The 18,832-nt window shown below is 39.4% G+C and overlaps 1 protein-coding gene across 9 annotated transcripts in view; it reads left to right on the top strand.

Moving 5' to 3' along the window:
• Positions 1 to 18,832, top strand: part of ZBTB20 (zinc finger and BTB domain containing 20) — a 473,346-nt gene that overhangs the window by 206,054 nt on the left and 248,460 nt on the right. For 6 of the 9 annotated variants that reach the window (XR_010441560.1, XM_064722062.1, XM_064722021.1 and 3 more), the window contains one exon: positions 6,668 to 6,747. The exons of the other annotated variants lie outside the window; for them this stretch is intronic. The gene's annotated coding sequence lies outside the window, so the exon portion shown is untranslated. The remainder of the gene's footprint in view (positions 1 to 6,667; positions 6,748 to 18,832) is intronic. 9 annotated transcript variants of the gene reach the window in all.

The following is an 18,832-nucleotide window of genomic DNA, read 5'->3' as shown; positions in this document are numbered from 1 at the left end:
GATGTTTTTCTTAAAGATTGTACTCTTGAAGTAAACAGATAATGTCAAGTTCTTTGTTTTTTGTTTATAAAATAAGTTTCTAGTCCTCGTGATTGGAGGAAAGATACTGAATTTATGATCAAAGCATAATACAAAGACTCTGAAATGAAAAAATATAAATATAAAGGCTGGTGCTTATTTGATTCTTTAATAATATTTTTAAAACTTTAGAATTTTCAGAGGAAAAATGGGGAAAATTCTGAAAGGCAGGAGGGAAACAGCATGAGCTCAGGATCCGCAGTAGTTCATTTGCATTTTGTTTTCAGCTTGGTCTGAGGAATAGTTTAGTGGTCTGAATACTAGCTTTGAAATCCCTATGCAAGTTGAATCTGTATCTACAGTATCAGCAGCAGGACTAGGAATAAAATTCACACCTTCACACCTCTACAAAGAACAAGTATAACAGTGAGAATTTATTGAATATTTAGCTAGCCATTTAAACAAAGATTACTGAGACTGTTCTGTCTGGTATTACTTATCTGTGTCTTTATTAGCTGACCAAGAAATGCACTGTTTGTCATTCATCTGTGTGATGTTTCTCTGCCTCTGCCTCCTTGCTTGGCTAGATTTCCTCTTCCCTCCCCACTTGTAAGTGTTTGGACAGAGAAAGTACTTACTTAAAACAAATTTCCAAGGTATTTTTTGATATTCTGCTGGTTTAATTCCTTAAATTAGGATCATCACTGTTTTTAAATGTTGTGTAGCCATACACGCTAGTCATTAGAATTGCAATGGGAATTGCTGGGTGGAATTATAACTTCTTTATTGTGTGGGAATCAGAGTTCATGATACTGAGGGTCTTCTATGACTCCAAGAGCTGTGAAATAGCTTTCAAGAACTTAAAATGAATGGTTATGAATAATTTGGCTTTTTTCTCAGTAAATTCCATCACAAAAATAACAATAACAATAAAACTCCAAATAAAATACTTTGCCTAGGAAATTGTTTAGTTTATTATTTGGATTGTAATACTACCCAGTCCCCAAACAGAATTAGGGTCTGTCTCTAATAAGTGCTTGGGTAGAAATTAAGAGAGTGCCCCTGCTTTAGGTCTTCATAATCTACATCAGAGGTTCGTACAAATGAGAAGAAACATTGCTATAGGCAAAATAGCAAAGGACATTGTGGCAATTATCCTTTTGTACAGGTGGGCCAAGTAATTCTGAATTATAGAATTATAGTATAGAATGTGGTGGGCACAGGACTATTCTGTGGATGAAACAAATGAGTGAAAATTATGACTTTTTTTTTTCAAGACTAAAAATTTTAAAGAAACTATGCTGAGAATTGACTTCAGGTAGAATATTTTTGATTTTCAACTTCTTTCCACAAAAAAATTCTTTCACTTTCCAGTAAAAGTATTTGTCTTTCAAAAACTTCATTCAGCTGCAAGTAAAATTTTTATTGATATTTTCACAAATACATTTCTTTTTTTATCAGCCTTTGTTGGGGAAAAGTTGGAACCTTGTAATAGTGGCCTTTGGGGCATCAGGTTTTGTGACTGCCATGCCTTGCAAACTTGTTGAAAGGAACCTAAAAATGTATATGATTTCCTAAAAGCAAGTGGCAAACCACTCCCATACACTTTTGGAATCTCTTGGGATTCTTACCAGGCTATTCTCCATCGAGTGTAATTCAAAACAGCATTGACTGCAAGAGATTTTAGGTAGAGAGTATGTCCAGAATTGTAAGTCAATTCCTAACTGTACTTTGTTGATGGGAGGGAGACGTAGTGTTTTTCTTTGTCATACCTTGATTTTTCTGTTTCTTAAAGATAATGACTTGTTGTAGTAGAAAAAAAAAAAATGTCCATTGCTTTTCCCTGCCTTACTTCTACTTGTAGAAATTCTCCTTCCTCTAGTGAGTAAATCAGGGCAGGTGCCAGGAGTGCTGCTTCCCCAGCCAGCAGCATAAGGAAACTGTCTGGCTGTACTGAGAAAGTTTTCCCAGCTCTGTGTTTATTAGCCTTGAGAGGAGAAGCAGGAGCATTGAAAGCTTTTTGGAAACTTATGGGAAAAAAAAAAAGCATTAGCTGGCATTTTATGTTAGGGATTTTATACAATACTGACAAAAAACCGAATTCTTAAGACTCTATTTTCATCCAGTAAATCTTTGGAGTGCCTTGAAAGCTTGGAACTTCTTTTGCTAGACCACTTTAGAGCAGCTAAAAAGCCATTGTATGTAAAATTTGTACTGTTTCGTTTCTGACAATCAGGTGGGTTTTCCTGGACCCTGAAGAATAAATTTAAAGGTACAGAGAAAATTGTAAGTCTGTAGACTACAGACAGTAGATACAATGCAGTTTAGGGTGGGGGCAGGGTTATAGGTTAGCTGGTCTTAAATGGAAATCTTTGTACTGCCACAGAAAGCCACAGGACACTGTAATATTTAAATCAATCTGAGTTTCCTCCAAATAAAAATAAAGTAAAGAAAATTATGAGACTTGGCAAATAGATCTTGACCTCATGCTATTTTTACGAGTCAGACAGATGTGCAGTCTCTGATAAGCTGGTACCCAGGATGAGCTATCAAATCAGAAATCTGTGGAGTCACTCTTCAAATCCCAGCACTAATCGCAATGATAAAGAGCTACCTTTCGATTAATCCTGTCCTGGACTTTAGACGAGAGATACTGTAGTTTAATTACTGAGTGAAATCCACTTTGTCTGATCTGCCAGTCTGCACTGTAATGTCATAATATAATCAGCCTCACCCCTGTCTGAAGCTCTAGGGCTGTGAAGTCCAAGACCTTGTTTGATTGGAAGAAATAAAACGATGTTCAAACAACCACCAGCCACAGGGCTGTAATTACCAAAATCTTGTTTGCATCTGTCTGTCATTTTCACCATTGGTTTTTTTATGACACGAAGAAGCAATGAGAGATCATGGTGGATAAGAACAGCAACCTGACAGGTGACAAATCAAGATGTGGGATGGTTTTCTTGTAGAAAATAATCATTGTAAAATATTCAGGCTAATTAAACTGGGTCTCTTTTTTACATATTTCCCATCAGCTTTGGTGACACATGCTGGTTCAAGCAAAGCCAGCCATCGGTATTGTCATTTCGTAATTAAAACCTGTAACTGATCTGGGAGTGCCTCCACCAGAGGTTCCAGTGCAGGGATGGAGTCGTATGAGTGTGAGAAATCAAATTTTTACTCATGTGAGGAAGGCAGCAGGTCTGCCACAGTAGGAGGTGTTTCCTCCCACCCCTCTTAGCAGATTTAGCTGTGATTTGGAGGGAGTGTTCCTTCGCACAAAGAGAGAGGCCATGGCTTGCTCTAACATATTACATGGCGTGCCCTGCACCGGTGCATGGCTCACCCCCACCAGCTGTGTGGCAGCTCATTGCACCAACTCACACTGAAAGCAGTGGGAGAAATTAGGATGCTCCTGATCTTTTGATGTCAGGCCTTCTTCCCTCCACCTCTTTTATTAAGGGTGCAACCAGGGAGCGTTGGTAGAATTTCTTTTTAATGTACCATAGAGACAATTGTTCTGGAAAAGTTCATTACCTTTTCCAGACTCATTTGACAGAGCTGTCTGAACAGCGGTGCCTTCCTCTCACTTCTGACCTCAGCAGAGCTGGATTGTTAGCAAGAGGTGAAGAGATCCAAAGTTTTGAATAAATGTTTTGTTTAGTTATCTTTCTGGCCATGCGAGGGAGGTTGCAGTTGTGGTGTGGAAAGAATAGCTGACAAAGCTCTCAAAAATGGTTTGTTCTCAAGTTATTGCTAAACATGGATGCTCATGGCCAGAAATGGGAACACATCTTTTATCTAGCTCCATCCTTTAGAGAGGATGCTCCTAACCTGTGGTTGGGTTAAGCGTGGTTGGATTTGCTGACATATTTTCATTGCTTAGGTTTTCTTCCCCCAGCTACTTCAAAATCCTCATTTATCTCACAGAATTTTCTTGTAATTTTGCTTTCTCTCTTTGCACCTTCTTTGCCTTGTGGCCATTTCCACACAGATCTTCCTTTTTCTTCTTACATGGTCTAGTGATTCAACTCCTTACCATCTCAGTTGCTCTTCAAACTCTTTATTCCACCCATCTAGAATGGAGTTCTTACATTGTCACTTTCTCCCAGCTCTTCTGCTGTAAAAGCACTCCCAGTTTCCCTTTGTTTTTTATAGAATGAGCCGGTGGATTATTGTGAATCACAACTGGAGTTTGACAATAATCCCTGTGCTACTTCCTCTTCACAGAATGGGCTCGTTCAGCACTTCTACCTGCAGGGTCCAAGCACAGGGTGATTGAATGTTCTCTGGGTGTCCTGGAGCTCTAGCCTGCAGGTAGATTTCTGTGCATAGACCAGTTCTCTATACTGCAAAATCAGAGCAATGTCTTGGGGCAGAGACTGGGGGTGAGGAAGGATAGCAGACAGCAGTTGTTAGCAGTATGTGTCTGTGCCTTAAACTTGCAGTACATTTACTTTCTTCCTCTTCCTTTTGTAGCCTGTGGCTGACAGCAATGCCTGGCATTGCCTGTCAGCAGGGATGGCATGCAGGGTGTTTTGCAATGGAAATCTGGCTTTAAACATAACTGGGTTTGTCACTACTGTTTTAACTTCTGAATGGTGTTTAAACACTACAGTCTGCAGATTCCATTCCAGCAGGATCTATCCGGAGGAGGCTGTCTAGAGAATCTTCTCTGAAGCAGCTCTGACCAGCAGCAATGGCCCTAGCGCTCTGTGTACTTCCACCCTCTGTCTAGTCCTTTCCGTTGGAAACAGAAATGTCAGAAGGAAGATGTGCACAGCTTCTTTTAAATCTCAAGAGTATTTTTCAGCATGAAAAAGTCCATTTAGTTACACAGTCTTGCAACAACCGCTGGTGTCTTGCTTCCCAAGGGAAAAGTATCAGGGAAATGTGAACAATAGTTGTATGGCCAGTTGCTACAGGAATTATTTCCTTTCCAAATGTGAGGATAAAGGGGGGCATAGGGTAGCATATAACAGTGCCTAAGAAGAGAAGAAGAAATTAGTCTATATTGATCAGAATAAATTGTGTTAGTTTCTAAGAGAAAAAAGATACATGCAGGTGGAGTGTGAGTTTAGTGTGAAAACACTTTGTTACAATAAACAGTGATGTGAAATTCATGTCTTTCTAAGGACCTCAGTTCATACTCAGGTGTTCGGTGTGCTTACAGACACAAAAATGGGGCATCCTTAATGTAATGGTTCTTACAAGCTTTGGTATGGGGAGTTTTGTGTACATGATGCTGTACTGCAGCCCAGCTGTACCTTTGGGGATCTCTGCATAGATGTGGCACAGGTTCTGGGGTAGCTTTAGACTACCACCCCATTCTTTGGACTGACATAGGAACTTGTCAGAAGACCCATCTCAAAATGTTGATGGTGGTATAGATTATTTTAGTCCCTTACCTGCTCTGGAGAAGTGAATTCATCTTCTTTTTATGATTCAGTGATATGTGTAGGTTTGTTTTCTTAGATACCATGGCACCTTCTGCAAAACTGTGGTGCTGTTAGCCATAGTACTGTGTGAATTAATGATTTTTACTGTGCGAAATCAAAGCAGCAATGATCCGTAATTAGAGGACATGGCACAGATAGAAGGAGACTAGAGGAGAAAGAGGAGCAGCAGGCAGAGGAGTGATCTGAAGATTGGAGAGGAAAAGCAGAAGACTCATATCCCATCCTTCATCACCCATGATGCTGTCTGTTCATGTTTACTCCTTAGCCCTCATACTGCTTGCTCACGCATAGTTTTGTGCCAATGCTCATATTAGCCCCACAGCTTAGGCTGAGCTCCACATGCACATGGCTCACTATGACATTTTCACAAGTACTTTGAAGTGTTATCGACACGTTCCTAGATCCCACATGGCACAACCAAAACCTGTTGGAAGTAGAGTAAGACTTGTATATACTGGGAGCAGTTCCATTCAGGTGTGTGAATCAAATCCAGCTTATGGACAATCAGGAACGAGTGAATCTCAAGTCAGTTCCTCAGATGTGTGCAAAGTAACTACTAATTTAAAATGATAGAATCATAGAATCACTGAGGTTGGAAGACTCCTCCAAGATCAAGTCCAACCTTTGACCAAACACCACCATGTCAACTAGACCATGGCACTAAGTACCACATTCAGTCATTTCTTGAAGATTTCCAGGGATGGTGACTCCACCACTTACTTGGGCAGCCTGTTCTGAGGCTTGGCCACCCTTTAAGTGAAGAAATTCTTCTTGATGTCCAATCTGAACCTTCCCTGGCACAAGCTTGAGGCCATTTCCTCATGTGTTGCTACTTGCATGTGAGAAGAGGCTGTTCCCCATCTTGCTACAACCTCCTTTCAGGTAGCTGTAGAGGGCATTAAGGTGTTTCCTGAGCCTCCTTTGCTCCAGGAAAATTGCACCATGCAGTGCTCCCACCCATGATGGGAACACTGGTCACTTCTGGTGATATCGAGATTGAAAACTTTGGGGATCTAGATCTGAAGGTACTTCACGAAGTTGTTGCTTTTTCTTTTAACATTTGAGAGTTTGAGACCTGGTATTTCTGTCTCGATGAAGAAAATTCTTATCTGCTGGCCAGCCTTTATTAAACTTGCCCTCTCCCCAGAAGCAAGCCTGATGGCAGCTCACTCTTCTCTTTGTCTAAGCAGGTCACTTTGTGAACCAGAGAGAGGGCTGCTAAGAATCCCAAGGAAGGAGGAGAGCCAGATCTCTGCTCAGCATAGAGAAGGTAAAGCATACCCCAGAGCTGCACAGAGTGGCTCCTCATCTATTTACTAATGAGCACCTTGCTGACATCAGCCAGCCTTGTGTGTCCATCAGCCAGGTCACCTTGGCATTCATCAAAGGTGGGGCTCTGTCTGTGTTGCAGGTAGTGCTTGCCCCACTTTTTAAATGGAAGTGAATTGAAGCCTTCACAATTGTGCAAGAGTGAGAGGAGAGTTAATATTTTTGGTCTCCAGTCCTGCCAGTGCTGTTAACAATGTTTTAAGGGCAGAAGGCAACTGCTAATTGTGATGTAACTTGAATGATTTCATCGCTTCACTCCTCTCACCCTACTGGGACATTCATCAACTCTTCCTGGTCACTGTTGACCTGGGATGCCAGAAATCTGGCAATCTCAAATCGCAGCTTAGCCAACCTGGACCTAATTTATCCAGTCTAGTCCATTTCTGTAAATGTTTGGGGTTTTTTATACAGCTATATGCAGAGTAATCTCAAGCTTAGAGCTGTGTGGAGACTCCTGATTTTGTTGTGTTTTAGAATTTTTTTCTTTTCCACACAGTAAAACGATATCATGTCAAGGGTGAGGAGAAACCTTATTTTAGCATCTTGTTGCCAATCCCCCAAGTTACACATTTTTCCCTAAGCCCACTTGTCTCATAAATCATAAAATACCCTTTTAGGAATAGTTATCAGTTATAGACTCTTTCTCCCCTTCAGCATAAAGAGTAGTTGAGAAAGCAGGGGCAGCTTACTTGACTGTCAGAGCCTCTATTGAATTCATCCACAGGTCTAAAGAGATCAAAATTGTTTGAATTGACCCTATCTGTTGCCAGTCTGAAGAGAAATCCCTTAAGCTTTCTCCTTTCTTGTCATGTACCGTCTCCCTTTGTCAGTTCACATCCAGGATTTTTTTCTTAGGGATAACAGGAGCTCTAGCAATATCTGTCTTTATAAAGCCTTCAATGAGAGAGCAAGAGATTGAGCAGGAGGGTGTGGGGAGAAGAGTGAAGTATACTGGGTGAGTATCTGACCCTGGAGTACCCTCTGCTGTCTCTGAGAACCACAACCTTATCGAGAAGCACACTTGTGGCTTCTGTGGCAAAGGATGACAACAAAAGCAATGTTGTCCACCACAATGACTATTCAGAATTGAAACCTGGATTTTAAAACAAATGCATTTGGAGCATAGATGTGGAAAGGAGGAGAAGCACAAGTGTTGCTTATTGGGGGCCCTGCAGACAGAAAATTATTGTGTTTCTAACGCTATTGATTTTTTGCAGCAGCTGATATTTCAATCTGAGTGCAGCATGTCTGAGCGTCTACGCACACTGTCAAGAAGAAATATGATAGTGTCTTAAAAGATTAATAATATCACTGGTCCTCAGGAGGCCTGTCTTAATTCACTGGCCTGTTCCTTGGCATGTACTGTAATTTATCTAGTCTGATTTGAATAGCAAATGGCAATCGGCTGCCATTAGGGAAATAGGCATCAGTCTTATTGATCCAGGATGGGCTGGATTTTATTTAAGGAGAGCTGCAAAATGTTATTAACTTCCGGATGAGAGGCTGGAGGTGGAGAATTTTTTGCAATGTTCCAAGGCAGGGTGAATTACACTGAATCCTAAAAGTCCTGAAATAGATAATGGGAGGGGAGTGAACAACTGCTACCACTTTGTTTTCAAAGACACCAGTTATTTCCAGCACTACTGTTCTCTTTCCTTCTCTCTCTGTCTGTCTCTGTGACTGACTTAGTTGTCTTTGTTGGAGGCAAGGGTACTAACATTTGGGGAGGAGAAAAAGGGATGGATGATCCTCTTGGTTCAGATAAAGCTGGAATTGACTCTTCACTGTGACATAGGAATTGTGGGTTTTCCAGGCCCCTCACTATGCTTCACAAGAGCTCTGCAGTTTAACCTCCTCGTGGGGAATATGTAATCCTTGCTGATGCTCTGCTTTATGTGTGTTTGGAATGGCCACCGGTGCTTCCTGAGGGGAGCAGCTGATGTGGCTAGAAGGGAGGTGACACTGCATTGGCTGTGAAACGTCCTGTCCTGGATCCCTTTTCATACCAGCTCTCGCCAGCAGTCACCATGAAGAATAAAAAGAGGATTTGGATAATATTTAGGTGCTCCAAATCCAGCTTTTTTTTTCAGTGGATAATGTTGTTAAGTGTCATGCTGAGCTATGGATGTGAGGAAGTCTGATGCAGTTTCAGTCTCTACACTTACACAGAAACAAAATCTAATGGCAGTATTGGGAGTCTGAAAACTAAAGCCTTTTTTATAAAACTAATCATAAAGAAGTAAAATTACAGCAAATACCTTGGGAAATTTCCAGTCTCATGGTGTGCCACTGTGGGATAACCTCCCCAGGGAAGAGGTGGGAGCCCAGTTATTTGGCACTCTCTAAAGTTAGACTAGATAGAGCATCGGGAAAATAGCATAAGGAATACCCCAGCTCAGGTGGGAGGAGGGACTAAATGATTAAATACCACAGGTCTCTCCAGCTTTAATCGCTGTAACTCTTTGATACATCAGACTCTCCCAGCAGGAATCACTGAAAAGAAAGATCCAGGAGTGCTGTCTATTAAAAGCTCAGAGCCACTTCCGCTTCATCAGGAGACACTGTCAGGAGCAGTGGAGGAGTGTGGAGCGCAGGGGGAGTTCAAAAGCTCCCCTCCAGTCCCACTGTCCCTGGGAAGCCGGCTCCTGGGGAGCAGTGTGGGAATGGAGGTTCCGGGGAGCTCACAGGCTGGCCTGCACCGGGCTCCCTGCAGGAGCCACAGGGAGGGCTGGGCTGGGGCTGCGCTTTCGGGAGGTGGGAAGCATGCAGTGGAGAAAGGGGTGGGGAAGGGACGGTGCTCTGGTCACTGTTGACTTTTTACCTTTGGGAGATACAAGCAATGTCACCTTTGAGAAGATTCTTGACGCTCACAAGATCTTGCTGACTGACATCTTTTTCCAGCAGTATTCACAATAAAGAGAAAAGTGCAGCAACATTTCAGAGAAGTAGCTTCTTGTTACTTGCATTCATTTTGTACCTTAAACATGGGGTTAGAGAAGAAAGCTGTACAGGAAATGACCATGAACAAAAGCAATAACATAAATTGAAACTGACTTTGGGGCTTTTTTGAGCAGTGGTAATTGCTATACATTGTGATGTTTGCATAAGAAATTAGTTAATGTGTAAGAGAATGACATGTGATATATTTTATTTGCCTGATGACTGTAGTCTCTGAGTGAATGACTTATTAAGGTTAATAAAAAAAAATTTGCTTGTGACTTGTAATAATTCGATTGCTAGAATTTAACGTTCCCTTATGCACAGTTGCCTAAAGGGGGGAAACTAAATTATACATACGTTCTAATGACCGGCTGGCTGTGCTTTTATTTATTCCTTAATAGCGGTTTGAGAACAAACAATGTGTTCTAAATTGTTGGTCTGTCTGTCTTTCTGCCTGCCTGGGCAGGATCGTTATGGCTTTCTTAATTCTCCTGTGTGATTTATCATCCCCAATTCATTGTTTTGCATAACTCTGCTCAAAATGAAGAAATGTCATTATTTTGCAGTGAAAAAGTTGTCATTTGCATAATGCCTGCCATTAATTATTGTGAGACTAATGCAGTTGTTGATATTTTTAGGGCACAGTGGTACATCCTGCACCTTGTATAATGTCATTCTGAAAACATGGGTAGTTAATAGGTGCCACAACACTGCACAAACGCAAGAAAGGAGGAGAAGAAGAAGGGCACATAATGGAGCAGTCTATGATCTTTATTTAGATTTTTCTTTTCCTGAAACACATATTGAGAGATGACTATAAACAGAAGCAAAGGCTAGGAAGCTGTGACACCTGAGAGAATGAGGAAATGAAGAACCAGAAATGTTCCTTTCTACGTATGTTAGTCAAGGTAGACCTAAATAAAAATCTCTCATGCTGATATTCCTTGGAATTGAGAAAACTCCTGGCAGCAGTTAGTGACTATTATCCCATAACTGGCAGTTCTTCTTCTCAGAAGAGTCATTTGTTATTTGTTTTAGTCCCTTGTTTATTTTTACAATGGAGTTATTTTATGATTCTTTTTCAAACATATAAAGAGAAAAGGGCAGCTTTCATGCACAAACTTCTGCCCCATGATGGTGGACAGTTTCTGAGCCTGTGGTTGTGATTGTATGCTAATGGGAAGAAATTTCTTCAGAAGACCATTAAGCATCAACAGTTCCTAGGCCTTTTGATATCTTTACTAAAAAAATAAGAAGCTCTACATCCCATTCTACAGGTCTACTATGTCCTTTCTCTGTTTGCTGATGTATCTTAAAATGCCAGAAGGAGAAAACATGGCCATTTAGTCCTCAGATCCTGAGATTCACTGCTTCCAGAGGGATGTGGTTTTCTGCCATTAGAATTAAAACGACAACAAAGAAAATTAAACCACAAAAGTTCAAATAATGCTGAGAGTCTAACTGAAACCCACAAAGGGCAGGAAATTCATCTCCAAATATTGCCAGTCTGTCCTCAACTCACCCTATTGTCACAGAGAACTGAAAGTTGTTCCTACAGTGTGTGATCTTACAGACCACAAATGCTGCAATATGTAGGCACAATAGGGAACACAATAGAGGAACAGACACTGAGCTTTATTCTCAGTTTCTTGGATGTGGTAGGTGTGAGACAGACCCTTAAGGTAGCAGAACATAAGGCTATTTTTAATGTGTTTTCATGCACTTTGAACACAAAGTGCAGTATATAAAGAGTGTTTCATAAAGTTGTCATTCCTATGCCACAACTATAAATTGAAATCTTTAACATTACAGAAACACTCCGTGTGTCAGTGGATGATTTCTTACATCCATACCACTGCCCCTCCTTGAGACTTTTTAGAAAAATATAATTTTAAATACCTAATGCTGGCAAGAATCCTAGAGAGTGCAAATCAGAAGGAGAAATTTCTGCATAAGATTGTAACAACAGAACGTCATAACTTCACTCTTCATTGTGCCAATGATCTGAATGCCTCCAAGGGCTTTGCAAATCTTGCAGCAATGTATCCTTTGAGACACTTTTCCTAATTCACAGCGTTAGAGAGATGGTGTGGTAGGAAGGAGGTCCCTGTCCATGCTATCCTACCCCACTGGAGAGGTCTATGCTACAGATGAGCTGCAGATCTGATGGAAGAGCAAGAATTCTTGGAGTGCTCCTCCTGTAAGATGCGTTCAGGAGATGCTCAGCACCCCTCAGAATGAACAGATCTTGGATACAGGCTCCCTGTGTGGCCATAAAAAAATTCACATAATTTCTCTCATAATTTTCATCAATGAGGAATTAAAATAATTCCAGACATCTGAGCGTACATTGTGAGGATTAATTCAGCAAGATTGTTGAGATATTCAGAGGCTATATTGATGAGTACCACAGAAAATCCAGAAACAAAACCCCATCTTATTTCATGCAAGACTTGGATGCCACTCAGTAAACAAGGCTTGGGGCCACACACTGAACAGAGAGGATAAAAAAAAGAGTATTTGAATTAGTCTCATTCCCTGGATGCTATCCATTATACAGAACACAAAATATACAATCATAACATGGAAGATTGTATTGTAACACTACAGCTGTTGTGACAGACTTCATTTTGATATTTTCATACTTTTGTGTGCTTTGCTCTGTGACCTGAATGTTTTTGCTTGGTTTTAAGAGGCATTTTTGAGCATAACAGGCACAATAGAATAAGTGCAGCTCCCACACAAATCACTCCATAGTGTGAATGCTGAACAGCCATTAGAACCAAAGGGGGTATCATCACTGGTAATTTCATAAGTTTGGTGGTTTTCATCTCAGAAATGAATATCACCTATTGGAATCTCATCCAGTTAGGAAAATATGTTGTATGTCTATATCACAAGTCTCCCAAAAGAATATCTTGTTCTCCAAACATTTCTGTTTCACTCTTAACATTTTGTCCTTAACGTACACTTTAGCTGTGGTTGTACCTGGGGAAGGATATTAATCAGCATCCAGTATGTTGACAGTGCAATAGTAAATCATCAGTTGCAGCCATAATCCATGTGCTCCATAAATTCATTTTGAAGCCAGAATCTCTGTGATCTATGTGTTAGCCATGTAGAAGCTTAGCTGCTGTCTGATGCACATCAGATCAGTTCATTCTGCTCTACAGGAATGTACATTTCTTTATGTGGAGTAGCATTTTCTGCTTTTGCATCACTGTGTTTAATAGCCCTGATGGAATGGGCTGTTAAAGCCTAAGCTCTATTTTCTGATTTTGTCCAGTTGCTTTTTGAAACCATTTTTCCTTCTGGCATTGAAAGCATCCTGTGCTGATGAATTCCACAATTTAATTACAGACTGTGTGAAAACATACTTCCTTTTGTTTGCTTTCAACCTGGTGCTTGATAACTTCTTTGGATGCTTTCTAGAAATGTGTAATGAGAAATAGGGAGCAATTATTAACAGTTCACCTTGTACTTGTTTGTTATGATTTTATCAGGCTCCTTTATATTTCTCTCAATCATTCATTTTCCAGGGCAAAGAACCCAACTATTTTTAATCTGTCCTTGCACAGAAGTTGTTTTGTGCTTTGAACATCTTTGTGCCCTTTTCTGCATCTTTCTGGCTGCTTATTTCCTCTTTTGTCTTGAAAGTTGAAACCCACATAGAGTGTTCAGTATGTGAGTCTACAATGGATTTTATTAGAAGGATGTCATTATGATTTTAGTTTTATTTTCTATTTCTTTCTTAATAATTCCCAAGGGGTTTTTTTTAAGGGTTTTTCTCCTCCTTTATTATCAGTTCTGAATATTGAACTGGTTCTATTTCATAGGTATATCCACAAGGATTCCATGATGTCTTTCCAGTGTAGCAATACCTAAATTAAATCCTTTTTGTTGTATGAATATTTAGGGTTTTTTTCTCCTATATCATGATAACTTTCTTTTAGAAAATTACTTTGGTGAGGATTGTCATATTATTTAATTTTTAGCAGCATAGGTTCATTGCCTCCTTCTGAGAACTCTATGGATTTGTGAATCAAAATTTCCATCTGCAAAAATTCATGTTGTATCTTCCCTGTTTTATCTACTCAAGTGTCTGTTATTATTTATTATAATTTCTACCAGTTTCTGTGGCATAGACTATAGACCAAGTGATCTATGTGGATCTTCCTAAAGCCCTTTTTTACTATTGCCATTAAATCACTTTCTGTTCTTTTGTTGTGCAAGAGTTATTAGTTAAGCTCTTTCGTGACTGAGTTTCTTTATAACAGTTTCTTTTATAACTGTTAGATGGGAACCATTTATTCTTTCCACTGCACATTTTCTGAGATTTAACCTTCCAGGGGAGGGATTTAACTGGTAAACCTTTTTAAACTACTCCGTAGTGAACAGTACTGCAAGGAATTTATTTGGGATTTTTGTGCTTTGAACACCCCTTTTGCACCTCATCTGTTGGCAGAAACAGATTTTATGTAAGGTGTCCAGAAAGGTTATTTATGGCTTTAAACAGTTGTTCCTCAAGATTTTCATGTGCCTTTCTTATTCAACATTTTCTTTATAAAAAAATCAACAAAATATGCACTTTTTTCCTGCTTTCTGTGTTTCAAAATAACTTGCTCTTTTTGAATGGTGTCTTTTTCCTTCAAGTAAATCCTTTTACTTGGCTTGCTTTAAAAATCCTATTATTTTCTTGTTTTCACATGTGGCTATACATTTGTTTTGTGAGTTATAAGTAGAAATGAATTACTGCAGTACAACTTGCAAGGTTCTTGCATTTAAAGGAATCATATTTTGCATTTCTCCTGGAGATTTTTGCCCTCTTGCAAAGGATTTTCCATCTAAAGTGGCAACTGAATTATGGCAGTTTACAACCCAGCATATTCAGGTAAGTCAGAACTGTTTAGGGATCTCTTTAGTACCTCAGGCTGTGTCTACCAGACAAACTGCTGAGATGTTCCTCAAAATTATTGAGGCAGATGACTGGGGGTCACGATCATTACAGCTATTTTAAAGAAAGGCTTTCCTGTTACTTGTAAGAGAGGTGAATCTCTGATAACATATCTTCTAACAGTAGCATCTTAAAACATTTACCCTTAGCTGTTTCTTTTTAATTTCCTTTCTTCTCTGTTCCTTATTCTGAATAGAATTTTGTTCCTGAAATTGTATATTGCTGTAGTGGATTATTTGTTGAATTTTTTTCAATCTTATAGAGAACTGAATTTTTTTGTGTTATGTTCATTATTACAAAGTGGTTCTTTAATATGCACATATTAAAGTAGGTTTAGTTATCTTAGCACTAAAACAAAGTTGCTCACTCTTCCTTAGGTTTTCTGCCTCTGAAGTCTTCCATTTTGCTTTTCATAGTCACTATCAGCATTTTAGTAGGATGGTCCATGGTATGATTCTAACACCATGCTCTTTCTTTGTAGGCAGGGAGTTAAAACCCATGGAGATTTTTGTTACTTTTTAATTTTTACCTATTCCTTTTATTTATATATACTTTAATTTACAGCAGCAATCCCTCATTTGTATATTCTGCTGTGATTATTATGAAGTGCACTCTAGTATTGGAATGTACAACATCTTCTCCAGTTGCTGAACTTGTCTTTTATGTCCTTTTTTTTTTTTTAAATTAATTTTGCACTCCTCTTAGTCCTTAGTTTTTGTATTGAGTTGTTGGTTGTTTAAGTGACTCTACTGAGAGAGACAAGCAGACTTGTTTTGACTGTTGAGACAGTTCTTTGCTGTATTTGATATCTGATTTTTATCAATTTATGTTCTTTTGATACAGAGTTCTCATGGTTTCACCCAAAGTTGTTACATTTTTCTGGTCTGTGTACAGCTCTGTACCTCTCCCCTTAATATCTCTCAGCATTTTTAATCTGCCTCACCTTCCCTAGTTAGCAGCATTTCTCCTTTGTATGATCCCTCACATCCAAAGGATACTTTAGCTAAACTTCTCCTAAATAAAGGCCAGCCTCCAAAAAGAACAAGTTTTGTGTACTAGCTGAGTTGCTAGCATCCTATTCAACCAGTCACTCATTCAAACCAATACACGTCTGGGATTACAAATTTGTCAGATTGAGCTCACAAAGTAGTTTTGCTTTTATGTTACGTATTGGCTGACACATTTCCCTGTCTTTTGGCTTGTCAAGTTTCCTGCCTCCCACAACCTTGGGGATGCCTCTACCCCAGAGGACCTACAAGACCTGGAAGCCCTCCCAGAAATACACTGTAAAAATATTTTAAATGGGTTTCAGAGTACATCAGAATCTCAATTATCTAAAGAACATGGGAAGAACACTGAATAGGGCTTGATAATCGCGTTTACCAGTAACCAGAATGCCCTGCATGCCCATGGATCTGTGGAAATAATTAGTAATAGAAGCAATTTACCATTTAATTAATAAATGACAAGGGGCAAAACCTTGTCTGGGTTCACTGAATTTGGATAATTGAGGCTCCACTGTATTTTAAAATCTGAAATATTAACTATTATTCTGTGTGCTTGAGATAATAATCGTTTAAAAAGTGTGCACGTAATAGGACCTAAGCCTGGTTGTATTATTTCTATAAAGGAAGAATTTCATAATGTCCTACATGCAGAGCTTTGCTCTGTAAGAAAAGATCACTTTTTTCCTTAAAGTATCTGGGCTCTCTGTCCTTAAATATATAGATGTGTGTCATCTTTGAATCTGTAACTACATTCAGGAGCCAGTGAGGAATTTCAGAGGGCAATGAATAACCTCTCACCACGATGAGTAAGAACTAGTGCAGCAGAACATCTTCACAGTGGTTCTTATCTCAGCTGCCCACAAAGGTATTTAAGATTGATGGAGATAACTCAAATTTTATAATGAAATAAGAAAGACACTAGAATTGGTGCCTACCATAAATAGCCATTCATAATAGGAAGTGGATTGTGGAAAGCTGGGATTGAAGACAGACATTCTTGGCTTATAGTATATTCCAGTGGGTTTAACTGCCATAAAACACTGGTTTGCTGCCTCTTTGAATTCTTGAAAAAAGAGTTCCAGGCTTCTACCTTCCTGAGTTTTGCATGTCTGTCATGCTATCTCACACATTTAATAGTTCCCACCTCTGCCATTGAAGCAATATGACTGAGGAAAGAATGAGCCTGTAAAAGATGGCATCCTTAGCATCATTCCTAAGATGTCAAAAACTGTGATTCCCTTCTATTTCTCTCAGTTATGTTGTTCTTTGCATTCTATGTTTTTGTCCCCCAAATCTCCTCTATTCTGCCATGGTTCTTAGGGATACTGCAGAAGAATATTGATGTGGTCATAAATGAGACTCTGCATTTAAATCTGAAACCAGGGAGAATGGGAAAAGTCTAATCTCATTTAGAAGGGATGTCCACTGCTAGAAACCTGCTACTGGAAGCAATCTATTCCTGTGCCCAGGAAGCTGACTGTAAATCAGTTTGGTTTGTACTATCCTTTTCAAATACACAATAAATATTAGAGAATAGGCAGTCCTTGCAGAAGTGTAATTCCAGCCCCACACAGATGTTTCATTCATTAGAAATTGGATAAATTAACAATAAAACCATGCTGTTAAGTTGTAGGTGTCAGGGAGTTCTATCTGTTGCTTCTGAAGAAGAAAGTGAAATAGTTCATTTCAGTCCAGTTGGTGCTGTGCTCACATAAAAAAGGGTCACAGAATTTGGTGTGTACAGTTGTTTCTGCTCAAGAGATCCATTGCCAGAAAAGGGGGGACATTGCATCAGCAACGATGAGTTGGCACCATTCATGGTGGTCAGGGAAGCTTGGTTAAGCAATGAGCCACATCCTGCTCTCGTGACTCTGTGAGTAGCTCTGTTGAAGTCAATAGTAATTACATCCACTAAAATCAGTGGAACTACTTGCATCAATAAGATAAGTAAGATTTGGCCCAAAGGTTGGTTGATATCAATGTTTTTAATCTCTCATTTTCATAAGTGCTAGGTTCATTCAAGCAATTTAAAGTGAGGTGAATAAAGAACATTCTGTGCTTTGAATAGTTTGGCATCATACACGGACAGAGCATGTGATTAATACCATATTGTTGGCTTTGTTCTTTGCTTTTCAGTTATGGCTGGCAATGTCCTTTTCAGAATTGCTGGTATCCCCCCAAGCCTATATAAACAGTATCTACTGATTTTCTACAATGCCCTAGGATTTTTCCTGTACTCAATGCAATATGTTGCTGCATTCATTACCCTCCCATCAGAGCTATAATGTGTTCCTGATGTGCTGCTCTGACACCATCAGAGCTGAAGTGGGGCGATGTGTTCACCTGACAATGTTTGCCAAACCAATACGTTATCGGTATTTTCTTGAGCATGGCACTCTTTTGTGTCGTACTCCTGGGAAAACCTGTGGAAGCACACTGGCTCAGTCAGTGGTGGTAGATAGCAAGTTGGGCTTGAATTTCAGACACTATAGTTCACGTCACTGCCTAAAATGATAGAAGTAGGGGATAAGCAATGAAAAATGGACAAGCTTATTCACTTTGTAGGACTGCAAACATAGAATATTTAGAGCATGACACTCTTGATGCTTTCTACTGAAAACAGTCAATATATGACATTACTGTTAAAGCACAGCTATGATTTCTGCAGAAATATGAATGACGATGGCATTGCTGAAGATTGAGCTCTCTAGTGCCAATGTTGGTGAAATCCCATGTTTAGCAATTCTACCCTCCCTTTTACATTTTTTTCAAGAAATAATGCATAATATCTTTATTTCCCTTCTGCAAACTTCCTGAGAGTGTGTAACTTCCTGGATAGGCCTTTTTTTGTCACCAGGAAAGTACTTTGAAAAAAGCCAGCAAGGACTGATAGCTGTCTGTGCTATTTAGCATGTGTCAGTAAGTGAAAGCCTTACCACAGTCAGCAAAGATTCATTAATATGCCATGAAATTCTGCATTGACTTCTCAGAAGAGAATTCCATGTTGTTGTGTTCTCACGGATGTGACATTCAGGACAGGTTTTGCTTTCAATGAAATATGAGGTCATTTGACTGATATGAAAGGATTTTTACTGATTTAACAGCAGAATGCATAATTTATGGTT

This window comes from Zonotrichia leucophrys, chromosome 1, assembly GCF_028769735.1.
Source record: "Zonotrichia leucophrys gambelii isolate GWCS_2022_RI chromosome 1, RI_Zleu_2.0, whole genome shotgun sequence".
Classification (NCBI taxonomy): domain Eukaryota; kingdom Metazoa; phylum Chordata; class Aves; order Passeriformes; family Passerellidae; genus Zonotrichia; species Zonotrichia leucophrys.
Note: the sequence above shows the minus strand (reverse complement) of the source record. Positions and strands in the feature narration are given on the sequence as shown.